This window comes from Panulirus ornatus, chromosome 29 (assembly GCF_036320965.1).
Source record: "Panulirus ornatus isolate Po-2019 chromosome 29, ASM3632096v1, whole genome shotgun sequence".
Lineage (NCBI taxonomy): Eukaryota > Metazoa > Arthropoda > Malacostraca > Decapoda > Palinuridae > Panulirus > Panulirus ornatus.
This window is the reverse complement of record NC_092252.1, coordinates 3,591,718-3,602,807: the sequence shown is the minus strand read 5'-3', so window position 1 is coordinate 3,602,807 and position 11,090 is coordinate 3,591,718.

Below are 11,090 nucleotides of genomic sequence, written 5' to 3'. Positions count from 1 at the left end.
CTAATTTATATGATAAGTGGGAGGAGGGGGAGGGAGGGAAGGAGCTCTACATTCGCACGGCCTCTTCTCTTGAAAATTCTTAGCTGTCAAACAACTTTATGAACATCTGTTATGCTGTTTTCTTACTCCTTATTCCATTCCATCGCCAATTCAATCGTAGGTCTATACAACGTGTGTGTGTGTGTGTGTGTGTGTGTGTGTTTTACGTCATCCTGGGGGGCTCAGCAGGTAAAGGTAGGCCTGCCTGGCGGCGAATGTCATAACCTCTCGAAGCTACCACGCCACTCCCCGGGGAATACCCTAGTCGGCAACCAAGAGGCTGCTGGCCCTGCCATCTCGCGGGGAGTCCCCTAACCTCTGCTTCCCCACCACCAGACAGGTTGCCACCTAGGCCTATTTCATAGCACTGCGATGTTGTTGGGTAAGTCGGGGGTTTCCTGGCATTACGATTACCGGGAATCTAAGAAGACGCAATTGAGGGATAAGACTAAGACGCCATTGGGGTCTCATACAAATTAAACCACGTCGCATCTGCATCATGAAAGACACGATTACAGCCATTAGCACAGATGCGGAATTGAAATCTAAGTGATAATCGATATTTAAGGATGATCTTGTCACCAGATTCCAAAATAATTTCCATTTCAAGATGGGTTCAAGCGGCGATCTAGAAATTAGACATCTAAGATGTCTACGCCTTTTGAACAAGACGGTGCGACCCTTGAGTAAGACGGTGCGTACGACCCTTTAATATGACGGTACCTACGACCCTTGAGTAAGACGGTACCTACGACCCTTGAGTAAGACGGTACCTACGACCCTTGAGTAAGACGGTACGACCCTTGAGTAAGACGGAACGACCCTTCAGTATGACAGAGGGGCCCTTGAGCACATGATAACCCCTTCAGTGCCAGGCCAAAAGGTCGTATCATCATCCTCCCTCTGGGAGTCGCCGAAGTGGTTGTTGAACAATGGTTGTGGTTCCACTACCCCAACCAGTACAAGGAGTGCTCACGACTTCAACCATCCAATCACCTCGTTTAGTGCCACTCCCTGAACTCACAACACATAGGCTGCACACCACCACCACCACAGTACAGCCAACAACAGTATACTGAACCTCACACTATCTCATTTTTTCCCCTGAGATTAGGTCACAATGGGCCTCCCTGACAGACGGCTGTTTGTGTGTGTGTGTGTGTGTGTGTGTGTGTGTGTGTGTGTGTGTGTGTGTGTTTTGCCACATCCTGTAAACTCCGGGTAATTTCCCTACACAAATCACAAACCACTTTTTCACGTGCGAGTTGATCTTTTTTTTTTTCTCTCTGTCGATTATGAAATATATCAATGAGAGGTTCTGTCTCAGAGACTCTGCGAAAGGCCTCTTTCCAGGAACCTGAATCCTTCAGAGATAGTATAACCTGTGGATCCCTTAAGCGTGGCTTGTGGATCCCTTAAGACAGACGGAGTGTGGCCTGTGGATCCCTTAAGACAGACGGAGTATGGCTTGTGGATGATCCCCTACGACAGACGGACTATAGCACAGCAAAGGGATTTACTCCTCCTGTATGACCTCTTTTGTCCTGTGTTTATCTTCCATCCGCCACAATCGTCTCTGTTTCTGATGTCATCCGCTGTAAAACACAGCCTCGAAAGCACCCATCCCAGCGTCCTGGTTGCTGTTTGTATTAAGCTGTAAGAAAGGGTCACTTCCGATTCACAGTTCGTAGGGCCCGTAGTTCGTACGGATCGTCATTCGGTGGGTCGTAGTTCGCATGGGCCGTAGTTCGGTGGGTAGCAGTTCATAGGCTGGTAGTTCGTAGGGCTGTAGTTCGAAGGACGGTAGTCCTCGGGATCTTCGTTGTGGTCCGGTGTGCCGGGACTACCCAACGAAGGCCTCTGTCCCACAGGTGATCGGCTGCCTCGGTCCTTGACCTTTCCTCGGGGAATTTCTTTCGACCTAAACCCACCTGCTAACACCGGCCGTCCAAGGTGATGACTCCCCCGATGTGCCTTTTTCTACCGGTGTGAGGATGGTCGGCAAACTGGGCCGGCGCGGCGTCTCATCGGCAGCTCGAACTCACCCTGTGATGGCGACGACGCTGGCAGCTACCAGAACTGTTCACCCCTGAGGCCGTCTCCTTCCTCTGATACTACAAAAGTCCTGGAAATCTGACGTCCTCACACTTCTGGAATCTTGGAAGTCTGACTAAAGCTTCAAACTACTGGAACCCAATAAATAGGACTACATCTTCAAACTACTGGAATCTGACTACGTCTTCAAACTACGTGGAATTCTGGAAATCTGAGTACATCTTCAAACTACTGGAAATCCTGGATTTCTGAATATATCTTCAAACTTCTGAAATCCAGGAACTCTAATTACATCTTCAAAGAATAGGAACCTTGGAAATCTGACTGCAACTTCAGACACTGACCACTCCAAACTTTAACATCATATATAACTCAACGAAGTGCATTTCGTCTGGAAGCCTGAGCCATACAGCCCATGGAAACAGCCAGTTTTCTTCAATGAAGCGCGTCTCATTCCACTCCAAAAACCTCCATCCGGCCGTGTCTTGGGTGCCCATCTCTAGCATGGAACGCCCAACGCGCGTGGCTACCTAAGCCAACCTGACGGGACATCAAGTCGAGCGGGACGATGGAGGCAAAAGAAATTCTCTTAACCTCAACATATGAACCGTAACATTCAAGAACCTGACAGTGTGGAACACCAGGATACGTAGCCTCCTGGATTACATTATACAAAGCTCGACTTGTTGTCTCTGTCCCTGATGGAATTCGACAAGCTGCCCCAGTCCTCGCTGGACTTTTAGCTGTCCTACGCCTCGCTTTACTTCGAATAGCTATTCCAGCCCTCGCTGGACTTCGATTACCTAATCCAGTCCTCATCGGACATCGACTAACTGTTCCATTTCTAGCTGGGGTTCGACTGCCCTTTTCCATCAACCATAAGGAACATGATAACGATATACTCCGAAGTAAACGCATCGTCCAACTACCAACGTTGAATCTCATTCCAGGCGAAGACATACCCAAATAAAAAAAGGAAGCAATAGGCAAGAATCACTTCCCGCAGTGACAGAGTACCGAAGCATGATCACAGCTGGAGTATGGAACAGCAGCCAGTCAACGGACAGACAGACCGTCAGCCCACAAAAATACCAGTTGAAAGACGTTCTCCCGTCAACGCCGGCGATATCTCCATACAGACACATTCGACGTAAAAGGCGATATAGCAATGTTCAGAAAAGCAACCAGACTCCCCAGAAACTGAATAGCTTAAAGAAGCAGATAGAGAAGTAATTACGTAAATATATATATATATATATATATATATATATATATATATATATATATATATATATATATATATATATATATATATATATATATAGTACTAAGGAAATTATACGGAGAAAAAGTGGTTAAAACAATGATATTCATAACTGTGAAACATTTTTTTCCTTACGAGTTTAGTACGAAAATGGAATTTTTGGGGGTGATTCAAGGATTGTTTTCCGCCAGTACTTCCCAGGACCGCAAGGTAACTGTGCGAATCCTGATTCCAGATCACACTGAGGTTTCTGATTCTATAAAGTATTGACTCCTATCTTCTGTGCAAGGGTATGGGTCCCAAACCTTGTGGTACCAAGGGAGGCTGTGGTACCAAGGGAGAGTGTGGTGTAAAGGGAGGCTATGGTACCAGGAGCCACGCCATACCATCTGCGACTCTGGTTCACCTTCCTGACGTAACCAACTGACGGTGAATTTAGAGGAGGACGAGGAGGAGGAGGAGGGTTTTTGTCTTACGCCCTTCCCTCTTACCTAACAGCGGGGCGGGTCAATGATTGTGCAAGTTTTCCTAGAAGCGTACGCTTGAGCCTCCACCTCCTCCTCCTCCTCCTCCAAAGAGCGAGTGCAGACGCGGGGGCTTTCCGGGAACAAGAACGGAGTCGTCCTCCTCCTTGACCCTTCGCGCCTACGTCCTCCTTCAGGAAACCTGATTGGAGGATCTGGGGATGTTAGGAAGGCCTCAGCTGCTACCCACCGCCTGAAGGACCTGTTTGTGGATTGTGGATAGTCCTTTCCAATCAATTGTCCCTAGCTGAAGGATCTGAGTGTGAATAGTCTCTTAGTTGAAGAATCTGAGTGTAAACACTCCCTTAGTTGAAGGAATAGTGTGAGCAATCCCTCACTTAAAGGATCTGCAATATGCCGACTCACAGTTCCCTCCTGCAACTTGAAGGACACAAAGTTCACCTGAAAGGTCTCCTCCTACACACAACACACACACACACACACACACACACACACACACACACACACACACACACACACACACACACACATACATCCTCGCCTGACCCCTTAGGGGTCTTTCAGATTTCAGGTCTTGATCTGAAGGACCTGGGGAGTTTCACACAGGACCTGAAGGACCTGGGGGGGTTTCACACAGGACCTGAAGGGCCTGGAGAGTTTCACACAGGACCTGAAGGACCTGGGGAGTTTCACACCAAACAAGTTGGTGTTTAAGGCACCTGAAGACATACTAGTCCTCACGTGAAGGACATGAAGACTTACTGGTCCACAAGTGAAGTGCCTGAGGGTCTGCAGGTTTACAGGACCAAGTCAGCAGGACCTGATGATCTACCAGCTTACAGGTCCGCACCGGAGGGGACCTGTAAGTCGGTAGATCTTTCCAATCTCTCTCTCCTCTGTAAACAGAGGAGAGAGAGAGAGAGAGAGAGAAGAGAGAGAGAGAGAGAGAGAGAGAGAGAGAGAGAGAGAGAGAGAGAGAGAGAGAGAGAGAGAGAGAGAGAGAGAGAGAGAATCTCCCACTCACAGGAAACCACTTAAGACGATCTAGGAACCCGGCAGTGTATAACAAATCGGACACCATGATCCATCTTGGCTGCGACAGGAGCCAGCGTTCCTCAAAAAAGGATCAAGGTCTGGCTTCTCCGAAAACCAATGTATAATGTCAAACGAGGTGTTGGGCTTCTGACGAGGAAAAAGGCGAAGTCGAGGACCTTGGTGCTTGCTGTGTGCCTCAGCCCTTGACAACACCCGGTATTTCGGCATCTCTCGGAGCGTCGCCATAATGTTGCGAACCTCACACGAGTAACATGACTCTCCGACAATGGCCTCCCATTGGGGGAGGAAGGGAGGAAAAAACTCCATGTACCCGAGAGCTGACTAGTTTGAGACGTCCAAGAAAGGCAAAGAGTACGTTACGACACAGCTTCTCTGTCTCCCCCTTCAAGTACGCCAGGATATGTGTAACCAAGGCCTCCCTGATTAACGTTGCCTCTTGCCCCTTGCTTGGCTTGTCCTCAACATATACTCAGCATTCAAAGTTCACCCTCTGGCCGTCAGGGGCTCCTTGAGCGCTGCATCACACCCGACAACACACCACATCATCGACAGTTACGGTGCCGTGAAAAACGTGTGTTCCCGGATACCATGAGGTCAACCTCTCGAACACGACGGTATGGCCCTTTCCAGGACAAAGGAGACCCGACCCTTGAGCCCAGAGGCACGACCTTTAACTACAACGGGACGACACCCTATGTGCGTTGGCCAGGCCTTTGGCATGACCCTTGAGGGTTAGGTCACAGGGAAAGCCAATCGAACCCAAAAGTTCGCACCGTCGAAATCAAGAGGCCCTAGGCAGCGGACCACAACCGGTGTATTCCAGACCTTCAACTGGACTCCAGCACTGCCTCAAGAACCGATGGAGGAACACGAGATTGAGACCCTACAGCTGTGATGGAGGGACTCGTATATGACGAGGCAAACAGTGGCCAGCGGGGCGAAGATAACTCCAGCCTTCTCCTGACCCATCTTTAATGAATCTGCCAGACGACTTAGCAACCTGGAAAGCCTGATGTGTATCTCGAGCCCTGGCTGGACGCCGCGCCCACAGACCGTAAACGCTTTGAAAACCATTGATGTTGATGTACCATTCTGCCAGTCTCCCAGCCAATAAACCCTTCATATGAGGTACATGAGGAGCGGAATTTTAGGACCTCACAATCCTCCTTCGAGATGTGAGGCTGCGGACTGTAGTTGCATCGCTACTTTTTTCCTGGCTTTCAGCCTGACTTTACTGGGAAGCGCTGCGACCTTTCTGAGGAAAGTCTTAAGAGCTAAGTTACGAGGCTTGGTATTAGCAGGGGGGGCCCGCGCTGTGAGGGTTGGCTGATTGGTTGGTGTCGATCGACTCAAAACCAGATCCTCGAACAGGCTGTCATAAGTCGGAGGGGGGTGGTCGGGTGGTCTGAGCCAGGCAAACCACCTCCTCCTCCTCCTCCTCCTGCAGGAGCTTGATGATAACATCCGAGATCATCCCGTAAAGTGGGGCGAGGTGCTCCAATCACTCGTAAAGCGTCGTAGTCGTCTGGAATCACTGAGAGCCGTAGGTCTGAGTGCAATCATCCCTGCAATGAGTGAGCGTCGTAAGGGAGAGGCTCAATAATGTTGGTATTAACGTCTGGTTGGCATTAGTGATGCCCCTGCGCGTCCAGGACCAGCGAAAAAAAAGGGAGGGGGAAAAAAAGAGCGAGAGAACGGCCGGCATGACGGGGATCTGGTTCCGTGCAGGACGGTCGACGCTTTGAGTTGCTCACATGACATGGGGCACCGTCAGCGGCCATACAGCCTCTACTTCTGTGTCAGCCACTTTTTCCCGCCTCACGGCCTACGGGGCGTATTTATAGTCTCCCTTGAGTCAGATTAGAGAGCAGGACACAGGTGCGTCGGGAGGGGAATTTCCCGGGCGGAGAGGGCGTGTCCCCTGGACCCCGCGGCAGACATTCAAGGCGACCCACACACACACACACACACACACACACACGCTGGCCCGCCCGGGCCACTGCCTGTATCTCCTCCCACTCCCACCCCCTCCCTTCCCTCCCTCATACCATACCCCCTTCCCACGCCCTACAACTGCTCCAAAACAGCCCTTAGCATCATGCTCTGAGCGGCATCCACACTTCCCCATGCCATCCACGGGTCGTCCAAGCTTCCCATGCCATCCACAAATCATCCAGAGCTTCCCACGCCATCCACAGGTCATCCAGAGCTTCCCATGCCATCCACAAGTCATCCAGAGCTTCCCACGCCATCCACAGGTCATCCAGAGCTTCCCATGCCATCCACAAGTCATTCAGAGCTTCCCACGCCATCCACGGGTCACCCAGAGCTTCCCACGCCATCCACAAGTCATCCAGAGCTTCCTACGCCATCCACGGGTCATCCAGAGCTTCCCACGCCATGCACAGGTCATCCAGAGCTTCCCACGCCATGCACAGGTCATCCAGAGCTTCCCACGCTGGTGTGAGTGTATGACCAGAGGGTGCACCTGGAGGAGGTGGACTGCCCTCGCTACCTGAGATTAGCCATATGCTTCTCTGGATCCCACGCCTTCAGCATCCCCCCCGCGCCTCCCTACTACAGTCTACCACACTCCCGTGCTCTACCACACTACCACACCCCGCCACGCTCTCCCACTCTCTCCCAGGCCCCCTCCACTTTCCAGGTTACGAATCAATATCTATTATTTATCGTAAGGTAGAAATAGGCCTTAGGCCAAGTGTCGGAGCATCCCAGTAGCAGCAACTGACTTACAACAGATGTCGGAGCATCCCAGTCTTACGACAGTTCCCGTAGCATTCCCATGGCACCATCTGACGTACGACAGGTCGCGGAGCATCCGTTTTACGACAGGTGTCAGAGCATCCGAGTCGTTCGACAGGTGTAGGGGCATCCCAATAGCGCTGACTGACTTGCGACAGGTGTCGAAGCATCCCAGCCTTACGACAGGTGTCGGAGCATCTTAATAGCACTACCTGAGTTACGACAGGTGTCGGAGCATCCAAGTATGTATGTAAATTCATAATTTCTTAATGTCTCTGAGCAGCACACTATTTTACTGCGTGATTTCAAGCAGTTGATCACGTAGTTCAAACCAGTTCAATACATGGTTCTTGATGCCAAACTGGTTTTTCGAGCACCCTGTAGACGTCATGCCTCTGACATGCCCGTAAGTAAAGGCCGTCAAGGAAGTCCTGACGCCAAGGACGACGTAGCGTGAGTCTGACTTCACCTTACGTCTTCAGCGAAGGTCCTGAAGTCAAGGACGATGTGCGCTAAGGGGAGTCACCTCACCTCCTGTTCTGGCTAACGACAAGTGATGCACTGTTCTCTCTCTCTCTCTCTCTCTCTCTCTCTCTCTCTCTCTCTCTCTCTCTCTCTCTCTCTCTCTCTCTCATATGGAGAGACACATGAATATACACCACGAGCCGGATTCGAACCCTGGACCTTAATCTCTGGCTGAGTAAGCCAAGATAAAGTCCTCACTACCTCGACCGAACTGAGGTTGACACACACGATAAGCATCAAACTCCTGGTCACGTATTTGCCTCTTGATATACAGATAGATAGATACACAGGTAGATAGATAGATAGATAGATAGATAGATAGATAGACAGATACACAGGTAGATAGATAGATAGATAGATTGATATAGATAGATAGATACATACATACATACATAGGTAGATGTATAGATAGATAGATAGGTAGACAGACAGACAGATACATAGATAGACATATAGACAGAGAGAGAGAGAGAGAGAGAGAGAGAGAGAGAGAGAGAGAGAGAGAGAGAGAGAGAGAGAGAGAGAGAGAGGAGGGGGGGGGGATATATGATACACACATCATTGTCTTTGTTGTCAACATCTGGTAACTGGGGTGGGAGTATCTCAACACAACAATATCAGTGAGCATCAATGGCGTCATCAAAAACGGACAACGTATCAATGACGTCACGAACAGACTACTACGTGGTAATGAGGTCAGTGATCTAGTGAAGGGAGCTGGAACCACCTGCCAGTGACGTCATGAATGGCGGGTTCCTGATGAAACCCCTTCCTCCCTTCACCTCCCCTTTCCTCATCCCCCCTCCCCACACCCCTCCAGCAACAACACCCCCTCCCCCCCCGACTGACTCCCTGCGTATTCACTGATGACGTCACGCACACGCAGGTCATTCACTGACCACTGATTTCCGCTCAGCACAGCGGTGGGCAACTACTGTCTTGTTTCTAAGCACTGAGGTGTGTAGCTCTTGAGTTGGTAAAGGGGTCTGTGGTGAGGCCCTTGAGTTGGCACAAGTGTCGGGGGTGTGGGCCCCTGAGTTGGTAAAAGTGTCAGAAAGGTGTGGTGCCTTCGTTGGTAAAAGTGACGGGGTGTGGCCCCTGAGCTGGTAAAAGCGTCAGAGAGGTGTGGCGCCTGAGCTGGTAACAGCGTCCTAGAGAGGTGATGCGCCTGAGTTGGCAAGAGTAGCGATGCACTGGTGACGTCACCAGGATGCACTGCCGACGTCATCACAACAATGTCGACGTCACCAAGCTTCCGTGAATTGATGAGACGACCCCCCCCCCACCACCGACGACCCTCACACCAACCCAGCTCCTGGGGGGATGGGGGGGGGGGGGGAAGAGGCCTGAACTAGTCCCACTTACCCAGTTGACGCAATACACACACACACCACAGTCCCCTGCACTGATAACGACCCCATACAGCAATGCAGTACGACCTCAAGCACGACGGTACGACCCGCTGGGTACGGCGCTCTGACGACCCTTGGGCACAATGATGCGTTCGGGGTCGTTGGTGATGACCTGTGTTCACCCAAGAACAAGTCCAGGTGTTCTAGACTGAATCCCATCAGCTCAACCCTTCATAACTGTTCTATCAGATGATAAGCAACGACTAAGTACATGTTCTATAACCCTCTTCATGTTCTACAAATTGTTCTCCTGGACGATATAACACCACCAAAACATGTTCTATGACCCTAGAACTATGAACCTCCATGTAGTGCATAACTGTTCTCCCGAATGATATAACACCAAGGACGACACGTCCTGTGCCACTCTTGGTCTTTAGAACTGTTCAGTCAGACGACAGAACACGGTGAAGAACGTGAGTTATGCGCCCCTCTTCCTGCTCTCTGTTCACGGTACAGCCTCACTCCGGCGAGTCTGCACACAACATAAAACCCCTCAATTAACCTTGGCTCTGGTCAACAGTCTACTGTAAAGATTAATCGGACCCTTTCTCCCTCGATTAATCGGACCCTTACTCCCTCGATTAATCGAACCCCTCCTCCCTCGATTAATCGGATCCTTTCTCCCTCGATTAATCGGACCCTTTCTCCCTCGATTAATCGGACCATTTTCCCCTCCTCAGATTAATCTAGGTATCTAAACACTTGCTCATTAACGTCTCCAAATAATCAAGATGTCGGAAGGTTTTTTTTTTATTTTTTTTTTTTTCAAATCTCATAATACTATGGGAAGGCATCATGACGTCCTCACGCTACCGACAGTTGTCAGAGGACTGTAGGGCATTGTGTTCTCTATCATCCACGAGTGTTGATTATCATAAAGTGATAACAGACCTGATATCGAAAATATAGGTCATGAAATGAGTTATTGAGGCCAAACGCTGTTCACGAGGCACGGCAGGGATGGTGCGTCTCATACCGTCGCCGACGAAAGTTTAAGGGACACCCCTGACGTCCCTAAGCCCAGGTCGAACCCTGTTGAAGCTGTACCTTCTCTGGTTATCGAGACAGAAGGTTCGGTGCAGCTTCATTCAGGCGTGTTCTAGGCTTTGTCTCTGCCGGGCAAAGACACAAGGGCTGGGTATGCCTTCAATAGCGTGTGCTTCCAAGACGTTTTTCCCCGCGACTGTATCGTACTAACTCCGACTTTCACAAGGATTCAAAGCTTCAGAGGTCCGCAAAGATGTCTTGGACTCAAAGCTTCAGAGGTCCGCAAAGATGTCTTGGACTCAAAGCTTCAGAGGTCCGCAAAGATGTCTTGGACTCAAAGCTTCAGAGGTCCGCAAAGATGTCTTGCACTCAAAGCTTCAGAGGTCCGCAAAGATGTCTTGGACTCAAAGCTTCAGGGGTCCGCAAAGATGTCTTGGACTCAGAGCTTCAGAGGTCCGCAAAGATGTCTTTAACACGCTAATCCTATATGTGTCCAACTCA